This window comes from Halichoerus grypus, chromosome 7 (genome assembly GCF_964656455.1).
Source record: "Halichoerus grypus chromosome 7, mHalGry1.hap1.1, whole genome shotgun sequence".
Taxonomy (NCBI): Eukaryota; Metazoa; Chordata; class Mammalia; order Carnivora; family Phocidae; genus Halichoerus; species Halichoerus grypus.
In genome coordinates this window covers 69,706,157-69,722,858 of record NC_135718.1, presented here as the reverse complement: position 1 = coordinate 69,722,858, position 16,702 = coordinate 69,706,157, and the positions used below count along the sequence as shown (strand labels likewise).

General features: G+C 44.3%; 1 protein-coding gene across 8 annotated transcripts in view; it reads left to right on the top strand.

Moving 5' to 3' along the window:
* SIPA1L2 (signal induced proliferation associated 1 like 2) overlaps positions 1-16,702 on the top strand; it is a 216,965-nt gene that overhangs the window by 79,402 nt on the left and 120,861 nt on the right. Inside the window, exon 1 of one of the 8 annotated variants that reach the window (XM_036087311.2) lies at positions 8,176-8,223. The exons of the other annotated variants lie outside the window; for them this stretch is intronic. The gene's annotated coding sequence lies outside the window, so the exon portion shown is untranslated. Of the gene's footprint in view, positions 1-8,175; positions 8,224-16,702 lie in introns of those variants that run through there. 8 annotated transcript variants of the gene reach the window in all.

The window sequence follows — 16,702 nt, the reverse complement described above, 5'->3', positions numbered from 1 at the left end:
TACAGCCGTCCCGAACCCTGCCCCTTCCCTGTGCTCTATCATGTCTTAATTTTGTCTGCTGCTCCTTCTACCTGGGATGCCCTTCCCTTTCCTCTCCACCTGGCAAACGTCCTGCTCATCCTTTAGAGTCTGACTTAGGTACCCTTCCTTCTGAGAAACCATCCTGACCAGCCCCACCTCTGACAGTTGGCTCTTCTCTTGGTGCTTCCATAGCATTATGCAGTTCTGTCTTTCATCATGTCAACATCAACATGTTTTAATTATTTGCACGTCTCCTTCCTTCACTAGAATGTGTACTGCTTTCAGGAACTGAGTTTTTGTCCTCCACAATGCCCAGTGCCTCGCACAATCCTCGAAGCAAGAACAGACATTGGTAGATGAGTGGAATGAACTGTGTTCCTTGGTGCACTACTTTGTGTAATTTCGTGGGGCTGTATTCGTTTTCCCACGCCGAGTAGGTTAAAGCATGTCTGTGGTCACACCTGCACCTCCTCTCATAGCCAAGTGCTGTGTGGTCTGGCACCGTGTGCTCTCAGCCAGCGTCACTGATGGCTGGCTGGGCAGAGTCTCCTGTTAGATCTTCGACTAGACGGAGCAGGAAGCGCATCAGGTGTATTGACTTACAACGGAGGCGTGGGCTATAAAAACCCTTCCTTAAAAGTAGATGAAAAATGGGGGCACCTGGGTGGCTCAGTTGTTAAGCGTCTGCCTTCAGCTCAGGTCATGATCGCAGGGTCCTGGGATTGAGCCCCGCATCGGGCTCCCTGCTCCACGGGGAAGCCTGCTTCACCCTCTCCCACACCCCCTGCTTATGTTCTCTCTCTCTGTCAAATAAATAAATAAAATCTTAAAAAAAAAAAGAAAAGTAGATGAAAAATGGTAAGTCCACGAGAGCGGACATTTCTGAATTATAGTGGCCTTTTATAGTTTTCTTTCCCCTCCCAGGGTAGTAGAGAAGTCTTTTATGAAGAGCTGAGGTATTTCTTCAGGTGAGAGGGACATCCTTATATGCAAAAGTAAGGTTATGCGGTGCATCCAATTGGCTGCCAATAGCCCAGGAGGTGCAAAATGCACGTTTTCTATCTAGTCTTTCCATCAGTCCACTGCATTGTTTTGTATCTAAATCTCTCTAGCTTCCTTTAGCCTCCAGATGTAGGCAGGGCTCTGGGTCTGCTAGAAGATAAAAATGGCATTTTGATTTTTGTGACCTGCGTAGTCTTTCCAGAGTTTGAGGTAAAATGGCAACATGGTTGCTGATTGTGTTCTTATCAGTAACAGCAGAAGGAGGAGGAGGAAAGGAACTTCTGCTCAGTTTGTAAACAGTTTACCGTTCTGAAATGTTGTCTAATGAATTTGCATTGTAACTCTAGCTCTTAAAGGAAGCCAGAAATGACTTATTAAAGCAGCAATATAGATCTGTACTGACACAGAAAGAGGTCATTGATACTCTAATTGAAAAAAAAAAAAAGTTGTAGAATAATATTGGATCTAGAGTATGGTGTAAATTCCATTGTAAACATTTAGATAATCATACGAGAATTAGAAAACTGGAAGGCACTCTGCGTGCTCTCTCTTTATATGTAAGTGTGATAAATATAGCTAATTATTAAGTTGTTATTATTAAACTCTTAATAATATTAAGAAAGTCTTTGTTTTTTCTCAGCAGTTTGAATTTTTAAAAAACAATTACCATGCTTTCTCAGAATAAAAAGCCATTAAGTGACTTTTCAGTTTTTTGGTAGAGAAAACAATCCAAGGACAAGAGGTTAGAATAAATAGGTGTAAATCACAGCTTCTGTAAAGGTGGTGATATTATGTATGAATTACTTATTTTTCTGCCTTTCCCCATCTTTGTGAAGGTAAGTAGATTGCTTTTATAGGTAAACACAAACAAAGCCAGCCATGGTTCTTCTAGGGCACTGAGATTCCCACACAGAGCCTTTTAGATATTTGAGTCAGGTGCTTTAATTTGACATTTCTAAATCACATAGGAAAATAAGAAATGTGAAAAAAAATAAGAAATGTGTACGAGAAGAAGTTAGAAATCCCTCACCAAATGTATGCTGTTTGTGGAACAAATTTATGTCCCTGGGCAAGTTGCCTTTCTGCTTTTCAGTGTTACACTACAAGGAACATTGTAACAATTTATGCCTAACTAAAGGCCTGCCCAGTAGGCTGGTCAAAATCATTAGGCTTAAAATGGCTGTCAGGTTACTTGTCATTTTCAGGCATTGTTGCAAATGCAAATACCTTGTTTTAATATGGGCTTGGCTGCTCTGGTGGCTTCTGTAGCCCTCGACTTGGCTGATTTTTTTTCTCAGGGAGCAGAGGTATGAAAAGGAGCAAACAGTCTTGGGTCTGTCCTGTTCACCAAAGTGTAAACCCTGATCACTCCTTTCAGAAGAATTCACATGTTCAAGACACAGTGTAGTGGGCTTTACCCCAGCATGCAGGGAGTTCCTGCCTTAACAAGGGGTGGGGGGGGTTCTGTTTTGGGAGCTGTTCTGATTGAGAGAAAAGCATAATGAGAACACTTAGGCGCTTAGGTCCTTATTTTTTCTTTTTCCTGTGAGAAGACTTGGGTTACTCTGGGTGTTAGATGCCTTTTATTTGATAGTGAAGTAGGTGACCCGGGAGGCAGAGATTACAGACTTACTATTTTCTTTCTACTATCACATTCCTACACTACTTTGACCAAACTTGTCTTTATGACAGCAGATACTCTTTTTGAGAGATAAGGATTATTATTGTCATTTAAGCACATTTATATTCGAAAGTCTTTACAACCGTTCGGTCATGTAACACATTCCCTATGCCCCAGGATGTCCCAGAGCATGGAAATATTTCAGTGCCTATTCCCTGTGTAAGAGCATAAAACCTTCATTTTTATATCAGGAAAAAAAAGATTTGTGTTGGGGAGGGAGGTTTACCTAAGTATATGCATATGCTTTTCTGTATACTTACATGCGTAAGCCCGTATTTAAAGCATTTGTTATGAAAATATTAATGGCAATGTCATAAACTGCAGTCTTGGTTCTTTCATATCATGACAAAAAAATCTTTCAATAAATCACTCAAATTATGTTTGTGTACAATACATTCTTCTATCACTAATTAGACCTCTGGTAAAAATAGAGTTTATTATATAGGTTTCGCTCTGTGTCGCTCTGTCCCACAGCCTTAGGACCACAGGCTTTTCTTTGGTTGGCTCGTGCTGGACAGATCCCGCGCAGGGACAGACACAGCTAGTACAGAGTAAGCCTTCTGGAGGAGCACAGATTTACAAAAGTTACTTAAAATAACGTCTTGAAGATTCTTGGACAACTTTGCTGGTTTGCTGTGGCTGAGGGAATTAGTAGGTGGCAGCGCCTGATTTTTGTCATGCGCAAATACAAGTGTACAAACAAGCCTGTTCCATTCATAGCCCCAGGCTATTTGCATCCACTTAAGGAGGAATATCTATGAGCACATGCAATGGGCAGGTCCTCCTGGGGCTCAGCTGGCTTCCTGGCTTCCCAGAGGTGGGCAAACCCAGACTGCCCAGTGCTTACTTGATCGTTTACTAGTCATGTGATCTTGGCCACTTGGTGTTGACTCTGAGCACATTGAACTGTTGTTAAGAATTAAATGAGATAATGTAAATGCAAACACCTAGCCAGGGCCTAGTCCACAAACGACCGACCCTGAGGTCATTGTATTTTCCTTTTCTGTCCCTCTGTGGGGTTTGGCCCAAGTTCTTTTAGTTTCATCTCTGGCTTCTTGGACAGTGAGAAGTGAGGTGGGTTGGGGTCAGGTTGTGGAGGGGTCCTGAGGAGAAATTTTCATCTTATTCTGTGTCAGAGGGAAATGACAAGAGGTTTTTTTTTTTTTTTAAAGATTTTATTTATCCATTTGAGAGAGAGAGTGAGAGAGAGAGAGCACAAGACGGGGGAGCGGGAGAGGGAGAAGCAGACTCCCCGCTGAGCAGGGAGCCCGATGCGGGGCTAAATCCCAGGACCCTGCGATCATGACCTGAGCCGAAGGCAGTCGCTTAATCAACTGAGCCACCCAGGTGCCCATGACGAGAGGTTTTTGAAGGTTCTGCATGACTGGACCTGAACAGATGTGCTTTAGGAAGGTCATTGTGGTACCGTGCTTAAGATTAGAGTCGGATGCATTTTAGAACTTTATGACAAAATAACTTCACACTCTATGTAAGGGAGCCTCTTTACGGCTGCACTTAACATACAGTGAATCATCATATGATCGACCGTACTGGAAACGAATAATTCCTTATAGATGAAATGCCCGCATTTTCAAGTATGCCATATATAGACGCAACTTTGCCTGTAGGCAGGAGATTGAATTACATCACTGCAGTATCTCTATTTATGTTGGATGTCTCTGAAATGATTTTATTGCAGATTAACTATGAAATGAAATTTGCCTTTTTCAGGCAGTAGAGAAATTACCGAAGAGCCCAGAGAGACTTTCCCAAGGTTACGCAAATAGGTGGTAGCAGTCCAGTGTTATTTATACTGCTCATGATGACTTTAAATTATTACATCCTTAACTACAAATGCTAAATATTCAGAGAACATTTTTGTATATCAGATGCTTTGTAATAAAAAAGGAATGAAACTGTTTCGTCTCTTCTGGTCGGGGTCTGGGTAGGTATTTTTAAATAAAGGACAGAAAAAGAGAAATTTGAGGCTCAGCTGAAGACTCTACATTCCTTCCCTGCCTTGTTCGCTTTCTGTGTATCTGTAGGATCAAGGCCACCCTTGCCTCTGGGTCACGCGCCTGGGCTCTGCTTTCAAAGAGAGCCCGGCTCCCGGGGACAGCCTGTTTGTGCAAGTGTGCCAAAAACTAGCCCTTGGTTGGTGCTGATGTGATTTTCTTTCACAGTTTCTTTCTTTTCATTAAAATATCAGTTAAAAGCATCAGACCAGCAGATAAAGTTGATGGGAGCTAAAGTCCAAGTTTAACTGAACACTTTTATTATGTAAGCATCATTACATTGTGTTGACTTGCTATCTTAACTTGCAGGTGCAAATACTAGGAAAGTAATTTAGGATTTGTTCAGTGTCAATAAACCTGAGGTTTTAGGAGAAAAAAAAAACACTATTCGGGGTGCCTGGGTGGCTCAATCATTAAGTGTCTGCCTTCAGCTCAGGTCATGCTAGGGTCCTGGGATTGAGCCCCACATCAGGCTCCCTGATCCGCGGGAAGCCTGCTTCTCCTTCTCCCACTCCCCCTGCTTGTGTTCCCTCTCTCACTCGCTGTCTCGCTCTCTCTGTCAAATAAATAAATAAAAACTTTAAAAAAAAATCACCATTCAGTCTCATTTGTTAAAGACAACCTGGGTGGCACGTGGACCTCAGAATGCAGGAAACCCATAGATCTCAGTGTTACGGGTTTTACATTTTCTTTCTTTCTTTCTTTCTTTTTTTTTTTAAAGATTTATTTATTTGAGAGAGGGAGAGCACGCATGCATGTGTGCAACTGTGAGCAGGGGGAGGGGCAGAAGGAGAGAGAGAGTCTCAAGCAGATTCCGTGCTGAGCATGGAGCCTGACTCGGGGCTCGATCCCACACCCTAAGATCATGACCTGAGCTGAAACCAAGAGTCGGACATTCAACCAACGGAGCCATCCAGGCGTGCCCAGGTTTTGTGTCTTCTTATCATCAAAGTTATTTCTGTTCAGTATGTCTCCTGGACTCTAGAGCTGTTTTCTTGTTGAAAGTAGTAAAGCCTAGAGATGAACTCTCAAGAACTCGGTGTCCTGTCGAGCTCACAGTGGGTGTTCTGGGAGTGTTAAGGCACCCCATGCAAGCAATGGATGTTGCTGATAATAGTCTGGGTCAGGTTTTAAATTTTATCAGCCTCCTCCACAGAATGGACCCCTATCCCTCCTCCCCTGCCCTCCCCACTCCCCCACTTGTCTAACTCCCTCCTCTGTTTCTCTGCACAGTTTCCCTCCTGCATTTCCCCCCAGTTCCTCGTCCTGCTTCCTTTCCTTACTTCCTCCCCTTTCTCTGCCCTCTCCGCTCTGACATGTCTCTAAACTGCCAGAGACCCCTGGCTGGCCTTCGTCCTCCTCCCCCTCTCCTGCCTGACCTCAGTGCCCTGAGCCTGCGGGTTGCTGTCCTCCGGACGGCAGCTGGTAGCACAGTGGTAGAGCTACGCAGTGAACGTGTGGGAGGACGCTCAGGGAGACGTAGTCGCAGATTGGAAGGTGCCACTGCATTGCCATCTGGCTTTTGTAGTTGGTACTTTTGATCTGACCTGGTCACTTTGAGAGGAAAGGGCCTGACCTGTGGAACATGCAGCGCCGGCCTTGGTCTTGGGCACCGCAGCTGTCCCCCCCTCCCCCTGCCCACATATGGATGTCTGGGGTCTGTCTGGGCCTTCAGTCTGCACGGAAGTCAGATTCAGTAACAGAACCCGTGGCATCAAGCTCACAGCAGCCAGTTTTGTTCTGGTTGCCAGGTCCTTGGGGCCTTCTGGTCCGAGCACGTGGTCCTCAGGCTCCCGGTGCACTGAGGCTGGCCCCAGGGAGCAGCTCCGAACCGCCAGGCTCTACTTCTAGAAGGCGGGGGAGGTGGTGCTGCTTGTCGGTCCGATCAGAATCAGCACATGATGGGCGCACAGCATTTCCAAGATCATGTGTTAGGGGCAGGACTGTGTGGGCCCAGATCTACTCTGTGGGGATACAGAATAGACTGAACAGTGCCTTCCTGAAGGATGCAGGAGTGGGGATCTCTTCACAGGCCCTCCCCATCCTTGTAAAAGTGGCTTTCAGGGCTCAGCTGGACTCCAAGTTAGCAACTGTTGGCCTCTTACCTCTTCATTAAAATGAAGAAGCTACACTGAGTGCTTTTGCATATTCTGGCCTGACCTTTGACTGGCTCCTAAACCTCAGGACTTCTCCCACTTGGAAAGACTCCTTCATCTGAACTCCCTGGGGCCCTGCCTAAGGACCCAGCTCTAGTCACCATGGTCAGACAAGACTCCCTCCCAGGCAGAATCCTAGCCCACAGGGCTTCATTTGCCAGATTAGCCCGAGGGACTGAGCTGCTTTACTAACCGTGACACTTACAGTGAACTTGGTGGAAGGCTGCAGATAAATGAACTTCCCGTGGCTTGACAGAGGACACCTGAAGGAGAGGTATTCTCATTCCGGGGTACCATAAACAGAACCCATGTGACCGGTAGGGCACCTGCATCAGCCATCACAACAGTTTTAGGATGCATTGAGAATAAGGTAGATAAAACTTGTGTCTCTAGAATATTCATCGGCTGGACTGAGGAGCTGACACAAATAGGAAAAAGAACATGGTATTCTATACCCTTGCAGATTGAGATGCCAAGGTCACATTTTGGTTTTCCTCCTGACTGGTGAGTCAGCAGGCCCACTGTGGCTTTTCTGGAGGAGTAACTGTAATTCAGGAGAGGATCTGAGATCTGTATTAGAAATTCAGGCAGCACCCGTGTACCTTCTTATGGCCACGAAGATTGAGACATAGTTTTTCTTATCTTCTCAGTTATGTGTGTGTGTCTGTGCGTACGCGTGTGTGCACATTTTTTTTTAGCATGTGTAGACAAAACACTAAACATTAAGTCAAGATTACACAAAGTAGAAATGAGCAAAATAAAAGCTCTTAAAGATGACACCGCTCTCTGTAGTGATTCTTTGTCTGGATAACTTGCAAACAGCAAGATCAGGTACTTGAGGTGATGCTGTTTGCTGCCAGTGATGAAAAGGTTTTAATGGAAAATGGTTGTGGCCTTTCTGGAAAGGGAGTCGTGTAGCGTCATGTAGAATGAGGCTTTGAAAGAATCAGATCTTGCTAGGACACCAGTCATTCTTTTACTCAGGGTTATTCTTGGGGTATAAGCCCTTACTGAGCCTCCCTTACTGCCTTCTGCCATGTTGGAGAAGGGAAGGGGGTGCTTGCAGGGATCGGAGACCTTGTAGAGTGCTCTCGCCTGGGCTGTGTTAGAAATACCCTAGCCTGATGGAATCTTTCTTGTTCACACCCTCCACAGAGCCGAATGCTGAGCCCAGTGTCAGCAGAAGCCCTCATCTGCCTGACCGTGACTGGCCAGTGGTAGAACGGAGATACTTGAGCTTTGCACTCCTGCCCTTGATATTACTGGGACTTTTTTGTTGTTTATACAGTTGACCCTTGAACAGTGGGGGATTGAGGGATGCCAACCCCTCATGCAGTGGAAAATCCAGGTATAACTTCTAACTCCCTCTAAAACTTAATTACTAATAGCCTATTGTTGACTAGAAGCCTCACCGATAACATAAACAGTCGATGGACACATATTTTGTATGTTATATACATTACATCCTACATTCTTTTTTTTTTATGTTATGTTAATCACCATACATTACATCATTAGTTTTTGATGTGGTGATCCATGATTCATTGTTTGCATATAACACCCAGTGCTCCATGCAGAACGTGCTCTCTTTAATACCCATCACCAGGCTAACCCATCCCCCACCCCCCTCCCCTCTAGAACCCTCAGTTTGTTTCTCAGAGTCCATAGTCTCTCATGGTTCGTCTCCCCCTTCGATTCCCCCCCCTTCATCTTTCCCTTCCTTCTCCTAATGTCCTCCATGCTATTCCTTATGTTCCACAAATAAGTGAAACCATATGATAATTCACTTTCTCTGCTTGACTTATTTCACTTAGCATAATCTCCTCCAGTCCCATCCATGTTGATGTAGAAGTTGGGTATTCATCTTTTCTGATGGCTGAGTAATATTCCATTGTATATATGGACCACATCTTCTTTATCCATTCATCTGCTGAAGGGCATCTCGACTCTTTCCACAATTTGGCTGTTGTCGATATTGCTGCTATGAATATTGGGGTGCATATGGCCCTTCTTTTCACTACATCTGTCTCTTTGGGGTAAATACCCAGTAGTGCAATTGCTGGGTCATAGGGTAGCTCTATTTTTAATTTTCTGAGGCACCTCCACGCTGTTTTCCGAAGTGGCTGTACCAACTCACATTCCCACCAACAGTGTAAGAGGGTTCCCCTTTCTCCACAACCTCTCCAACATTTACTATTTCTTGCCTTGTCAATTTTTGCCATTCTAACTGGTGTAAGATGGTATCTCAGTGTGGTTTTGATTTGAATTTCCCTGATGGCTAATTATGATGAACAAATGGCTGGTGTAAGGTGGTATCTCAGTGTGGTTTTGATTTGGATTTCCCTGATGGCTAACGATGATGAACAAATGGCTGTACAGACACACACATGAAAAAATGGAACGTAAACATCTTAAGCCATTACACTGCCCAAATATTTGGACACAAGAGAAAATGGTTTTTAACTTTTCAATCTGTGTCACCTGAACTGTTCTCCTGTCAGCCAGTCATCTTACATTTTTGTAGGCACAAGATCTTTTTATTTATTTCTTTTAAAGTGAAATCACTCATAGAAATACTGCAGTTAAGAAAGAAGAAAGCACTTAGAGACTTAGAACTTGTTTTTTTTAATTTGTTTTTTGAGAACTCCTTCTCGTTAATCTGCTTACAGATTTTTATTGGTGGTGTGGGCTATCTTTTATTTCGTTAAACAGCTCAATTATTTTGTAGCCTGACTCTTCTTAGGTTTGACTTTTTCTTTTGGAGCCTGGACTCTCATTCCTGGAGTCAAACACCACTGAAGCAGAGTGAGAGGAGACCAGTTCTCCCCAGGCAGGCATGGAAGAGGCAAGGAGATTTGTTTGGGTCACTTAGAACTAGAACATGGCCTTGAATGTCTGTGAATTCCTGAGTATTAAATCGGATTCCCTCCAGTTTTCCTTCAAGAGCCTTGTGTATGTGAAAGCCATCCCTGTACACAAGACACTGGTAAGAATATTCTACTCCAGGATGGCTGAGACAAAGCCATGTTGTCAGTGGAAGGAAGGGTTGGGGGGTGGTTGCTAACGTGGTGTAACATGATTCTTAGGGAACATTGCATTGGTTTTTCCCTTTTCTGCCTACCACCTCTCAGATCTCAGACCTGTCCTTTGCCTCTGACTGAGCAAACAGCCTGCCTCTGACAGGGCTCTGTTCACCAGGTTCCTCCGAAGGTCCTCCGCAGCTCTGCCCAGGCAGCCTGGGCATGCCCTTGGCCTTGGCTGCTGTCAGATGCTCAGGTGTAAGTGCCAGGGAATTCTCTTCTACTTTAGCTACAGAACGCATCCCTAAGGAGAAAGTCACTTGGGACTCCCAACATTTATAACCTTGATTGAACATTAAATCTCTTTTATGTGGAGTACACCTCATTTGTTTCCACATGTAAAATTTTAGGAGCCCTGATAAAAATGACAAATAGAATTTTTGTTGCTGCTTTTCAACATTTAAGGTACACATCACAAAGCGACTTGTGGAAAGGAACGTCATGATGATATGGTGCAGAATTCCTTACTACTAGGCAGGCGTATGTTTGGTGCAAACGTAATGATTGGCGTTCGACAGCATTTGGACAGAGTTTTATGCTGCATATCCACATTCAGGAGGCAGTTAAATGTGGTATCTTTGGATGGGCAAAAATTAACATTAGTAAAGAAAACGAGCAGATGTATTTTTGTTTGTATGTTTCTTCTTTAGGACCTGCGAGGCAATTTATAATTGAAGAATTTTTTTTTCTACAAAATTTTATTTCTCATTTCACTTAAATAATTTCTCGACATTTGGCTTGCAGAAAACTGCGAGTTTGGTTTTGTAGTAAAACCGCGTTGCCGATGAAAAGCATTCACATTTAGGCTTCTGCTTGTGTCATATTTCAGACGAAAGACATTCTACAATCAAACCAGGAAAATGTGGAAATAGAGATTTATGATGGAAATGTTGACTCCATTTGAGCTGCAGCCAAACATTCATGAGGGAAAATTAGATTAAACAGTAAGATGTTTAGAAAGACTTTAAATTATGATGGCTTTAAAAAAACATATGTTGTGGATGTTTCCCAGGCTTTGAGCATACTCTCTCTGGCAGACTTGTAACCTAGCTCCTTGATGTTTCAGCCATTTATTAAATTCCCTTTTATCTTTCTTTGGACTAGTGGACTCAGAACGTACAGCCTGGAGTCTGATGATTGGGAACTGTATCTTCCACATTACTCTAGGATCAAAACCTGATGTTGTCAGTGGAAGTAATTCTGTCCTGTCATACTGTATTATATTTATGAGTGTAAATTGCCATTTTAAATTGGGAATATAAAGCTACCAGTTACAACTGATTTATTCCATTTGTTAAAGCCTAACGGATACTCTGTGCAACTAATTTATTTTAGTTCGCCTCTACTCTACTTTAGTAGAGAATAACTACTTTAGTTATTCTCCTCTACTCAAGGAGAGGGGGGAAGTGCTTCAGGTCGTAAGGAACTGGAATCTTGAGTTGGGGGGGACATGGTAATGGGAGGATTCATTGAGGCACTGGGTGTAAATGCTAACACAGTGAGTCTTCTGAAGAGTCCAGCAACATAGGACTCAGACCTGCTGGGTCTAGTGGGACTTACCCACTGTGGTGATATCAGAGCCTAAAACAGGTCAGGGGTCAGTGGGGATGCCATGTGCTGTTGGAGCTCCCCCTTATCAGATATGTGATTTGCAAATACTTTCTGCCAATTGCAAATACGATCTCATTCCGTGGGTTGCCTTTTCATATCACTATTGACAGTGCCCTGTGATAGACAAAAGGTTTTGATTTTGATGAAGTCCAACTTAATCTAGTTTTGCTTTGGTTGCCTGTCTTTTGATGTCCTATCCAAGAAATCATTGGCTAGTCTAGTGCCGTGACGCTCCTGCCCTGTGTTTTTCTTCAATGAATTTTATAGTTGCAGCTCTTACATGTAGGTCTTTGATCCATTTTGACTTTATTTTGTATCTGGTGTAAGATAAGGGTCCAGCTTCGTTCTTTTTGCACTTAGATAATCCAGTTGTCCCCGAACCATTTGTTGAGAAGACTGTCCTTTCCCTCTTGAATAGTGTTGGCACTCTTGTCAAAGATCATTTGACACATACACAGGGATTTATGTCTGGGCTCTCTTTTTTTGGTCTATATAATCTGTCTTTATACCTTACCACACTATTTTTGAGTACTGTAGTTCTGTAGTACGTTTTGAAATTGGAATATATGGGCGACCTCCAACTTTGTTTTTCTTTTTCAGGATCATCTGGTCTATTCAAGGTCCCTTAGATTCCATATAAATTTTAGGGTGTTTTTTTCTATTTTCACAACACATGTCTTTGGGATTTTGGTAGGGATTCCATTGTGTCTGTAGATCGTCTTGGGTAGAGAATTGACATCTTAACAATATTGGGTGTTCCAATCCATGCACTTGGGATTTCTTGCCATTCGTTGAGTCCAATACTTTTTAATATATATTTTCAATGGCAAGGGTGTAGCTAGGCAGACTTGCTATTGCATCTTGCTCTGCCACAGAACGCATTGTGCACCTTTAGATTGATGAGTCCGTTCAGTGTCTCAGAGCTGTCATTTCCTCTTCTGTAAATGGAAGTTGTGTGGATGTTAAATATTGTGTGGCTAGCAGTGTGTGTGTGACATCTTTTCCTTCCCTTTGTGCACCAGCATTGTCCTCTGTGATTTCACCAATGCTTTGCCTGTTGCCTCTCACATTTTTAGACTGAACACTTACCCCAGGATGCCTACTCTGATTTAAATCCCTTTCTCTGCTTTTTCTTCAGTTTCCCCATTGCAGACTCCCGAGTCCAGCTTCAGGCCAGTGGTAACCGCACCCCAGCTTCTGTAGGGATCTGATTTGCCCGGCCAAGCTCTTCAGTCTGTGTGTGTGGACCACTTGGGATCCAGCACGTGGAGAAGTATGGACTTGGCTCAGCAGAGTCCATAGGGCCAAAGAGAAGGGGAGGGGGGTGGCAGTGGCTTTGAAGGGTGGCTAGCACCGCTTTTGAATTAATGGTTTAATTACACTGTGTGCTTGTATAATGTTTTATATTTTCCAAAGTACTTTCCTACCCCATGGATCTCAAAGATGAGTCAATAGCAGAAACACCTGACGAACTTGTTAAAAACAGTCTGGGGGGCCCACACCCAATCTCGTGAGTCAGAGTTCCTAGGGGGATGGCTAAGGAAGTCATGTTTTTTAACACAATCTTCTCAGCCGATTTTCCAGCATCTAGCACTGGTCCACTCTCAGACCTTGGGGAAGCCCTGACCCATCCCCTCTGCTCATTCTGGAATCTCCTATCCACAGTGTGACAGGCCATACGTGGACATGGCTGATGATGGATCAGAGCGCCGCACCCCAGCAGGCACGATTTCTTGACCCCAGTCTCATCTCCTGTTTTCTCCTCTGGGGACCTGACTTCCCCAAGTCCTCTTTAGCATTCTCCCAAAGCAAAAAAGAGCCAACCCCGTTGCCCTGTTCTGTCTCCGAGCTTTTCACATGGACGTGAAGTCTGGGTTTGGTTTTGCTTTGTTTCTTTTCCTATAGGAGTCTGGGTCTTCGTTCACATTGGGTCACAGAGCAGCTAAGCCTCAGCATATTTCTTCTAGCTATAAATTCCAGTTTCCCAGACACGGCAGTTCATTTTAGCAGGTATGATATGGCATAGGCTTTATTGCCTGCAAGAAGCATGTAAACAGTGTTGAAAGCTAAGTTTACTTTTCACCACCCCCAACCCCTATGAAAACTGCAAAAATGCAAGGCAGATCGGTATTTCTCTTGTGCCCAGATGAACCACGGGATTGAGTTTCCAGTGAGGAGTGATAAGCATGCACGGAGGAGTCGAGATTTCACCTGGAATGAAGGTGACTTCAAACATCACTGTGTATATCAAGTCCTTCCTGTGTTTTAGGCGTGCACCAAGCATTTTCGCCTACATCATTGCATTTGACCATGTAACCCCCACCCTGTCCTGTAGTCTTCCTCAGCTTAGTGGCGGTGACTTCATCCTTCCTAAGAATTAGGCCACAGATCCTGGAGTCATCCTTGACTCCTCTTGTTCTCTCATCCTGCCCAGCCTGTCCATTAGCGGATGTTGCCCGTTCTGCCCTTCTCATCCAGATCCAGATTCTTCCATCCAGTACCTGCCTATTCTCACCACCTAGTTCAAGCACCCATCACCCTCTCCTGCCTGACTATCTCAGGGACCTCGCCATTCGGCCTCTTTCCACCTTTGCCCTCCAGAGCCTGTTCTCGTTGCAGCAAACAAGGTGACCGGAAATCTGAGTCAGGTCTCCTCAGTGCTCCTACTGCCCAGAACCTTCCAGGATAATAACCATGATCTGGCCCTTGCTACCTTTCCAAGCCATTTCCCGGTATCCTTGCTGGTCTTTGAATGCTCCAGGCTAGCTCCCAAATCCAGTCGTTTGTTTTCCCTGATAGGAGTTCCTCACCCATCCCTCCTCCTGGCCACATGTGTGACTCATCCCATCATCCTTCCCATGCAGGTCTTCCGGTTACCCACCTTACCCTTCTGCCATAGCCACACCCATGCCCAAATGTCCCTAACCTTCTTCATCCTGTCCCTTTATGACACTCATTTTTGGTAGGCTATGTACTTACTTGTTCCTCTGTATTCTATGACTTCTGCCACAATATAGACATAGGACTTTCCTAGTTTGCATATCACTGTATCCCCAATCCTGGAATGGTTCTTGGAACATAGTAGGCGCCCACAAGTACGACTGAATGCGCACATTGAAAACTCTTGTATAGATAATGAAACTGAGATCCTCGGGGTGTAAGAAATTCGCCCAGGGGAAGCACAGTGAATAAATGATGAAGCCAGGCTTTGCACTTCAGTCCAACACCAATGTCTGTGTTCTTACTGTCACAGAGGACTTGTAATTGTGGAGTGGAAGGGACAGTTCTGGGGAGGGAACTCCAAGAAGAAAGTAAGAGGTGGGAATGGGTCTGGTGACTGGGTAGACGGTGAGATTTTAAGGGTGGTCTTATAGAATGAAACTAAATTTGTGAAGGACCTTAAGTGCTGTATTGAGGGGCTTGAGAAGTTTTGTTTTAGGTTGAAGATAATAGGGGCACCTGGGTGGCTCAGTTGGTTAAGCATCTGACTTTTGGTTTCAGCTCAGGTCATGATCTCAGGGTCAGGGGCGTGAGATCAAGCCTGCATTGGGCTCCATGCTCAGTGCAGAGTCTGCTGGAAATTCTCTCTCCCTCTCCCTAGCCCCTGCTTGCGCTCACTCTCTCTCTCTCTCAAGTAAATAAATTAATTAAAAAGTAAAAAATAAATAAAATAAATTAAAGATAATAGTAACTCCTACCACATAAAGTTATTGGAATAATACTTGAAAAGTCATTAGAAAATGCTTGCTACATAGACAGTTCTCGTACGTGTTGCAATTGAGGGTACATCTTGCCAACAGAGCAAACCCAGGCTACTGTCACCAGAGTAGAAACTTCGTGTGTTTTGGACTCATGTAAATGGTTTCAGAGTGATCCCAATTTCAGATTTCATTTGTTTTCCTCAAAACTAACTAACAAATGTGAGTAAGAAAATTGCTTGGCATTCAGCTGTGAAATCTGAGTGGAAGCTATTTCAGTACTTGAGAAAGGGGAAAATAGGAAGATTTCAGAATCATGCATTTAACTTTAGTTTTTATCCTTGAGAATTGCGTCTAATGCTCATGGTGCATGGGAGAACCACCTTTTAAAGCTGTGGATTCCAGAGCTCCTGCCAGACCATCTGAGCCAGAATCGTGGGACTAGAGCCCAGGAATCCAGGTAGAAATATCTCAGGTAGTCTTGAAAATTGGGAACCACTGGTCCAAACGACCCCCAGCCTGTTAAACTTTCTTCTTGGAGAGAAGGAATCCTTACCTTTTTGCTCAGAGATTGGTTTCCAAGTTTCAAGAAATCCTTCTAGTCACCCTGTTTGTTTATGGAGGGACTCAGCCCTATGCTTTAGGGAAAATATCTATGGCTAAAATATGAAGGGACCTGTAAATGCAAGTAAAGGGCAAGGCTTTCTTCCTCCAGACTGGAAGAACGTTCTGGTTATACGGGAGAGAATTCGGGAAAAACAGGTTGGTTCACCTGCGGTGACTGAAGGGTCAGTGGGAGTTGTGCTTTAATCACCGGGGACGACTCACACTCAAGTCTGGGAACCAGCACTTCTCTCCCCATTCCCCGGGGTTGGTGGTGCGAGAGGCTTCACGTGGCTCATGACATGCTGCCGTGATAGGCAGGGAGGATAGGACAGACCTCCTGTGGCTCGCTCTTGCCTGCTGTTGGCCACAGTGGGCAGCACCCATTTATTTCCCCATGAGAAAGAAGAGTCAGATTTGCAGCCCTTTTCCTCTCGTAGCTGAGGGAAGAGAGAAGGCATTTGTGGGGTCTCATTCACCATCCTGTAGTAATGTCCCTTGCTACTCTCTGGTTTTATAGATGTGGGGGTTTTTAATCTTGGCAGCTAGAATGTGGAGGGGAAGGCGCACGGCTCTGAACATGATTTTAGCTAATGGGAGCGAAGGGCAACAGCATGAAATCCTCCATGGGACATCCTCTTGGCTGAGCTGCATTCTGGCACCCTGAGCCCACGCTCATCCACTTTGCTTTACCTGGAAGCTTTTATTGGTCTCCTCCAAGCCGAGAACCATCCTTCTGTGCCCAACTTGGCACTTAGCAGATAGATGGGTAAGTGTTGGCTGCATGAATGTGTATGATGTAGACTGTCATATAATGAAGGAACAGAAAGTCCTT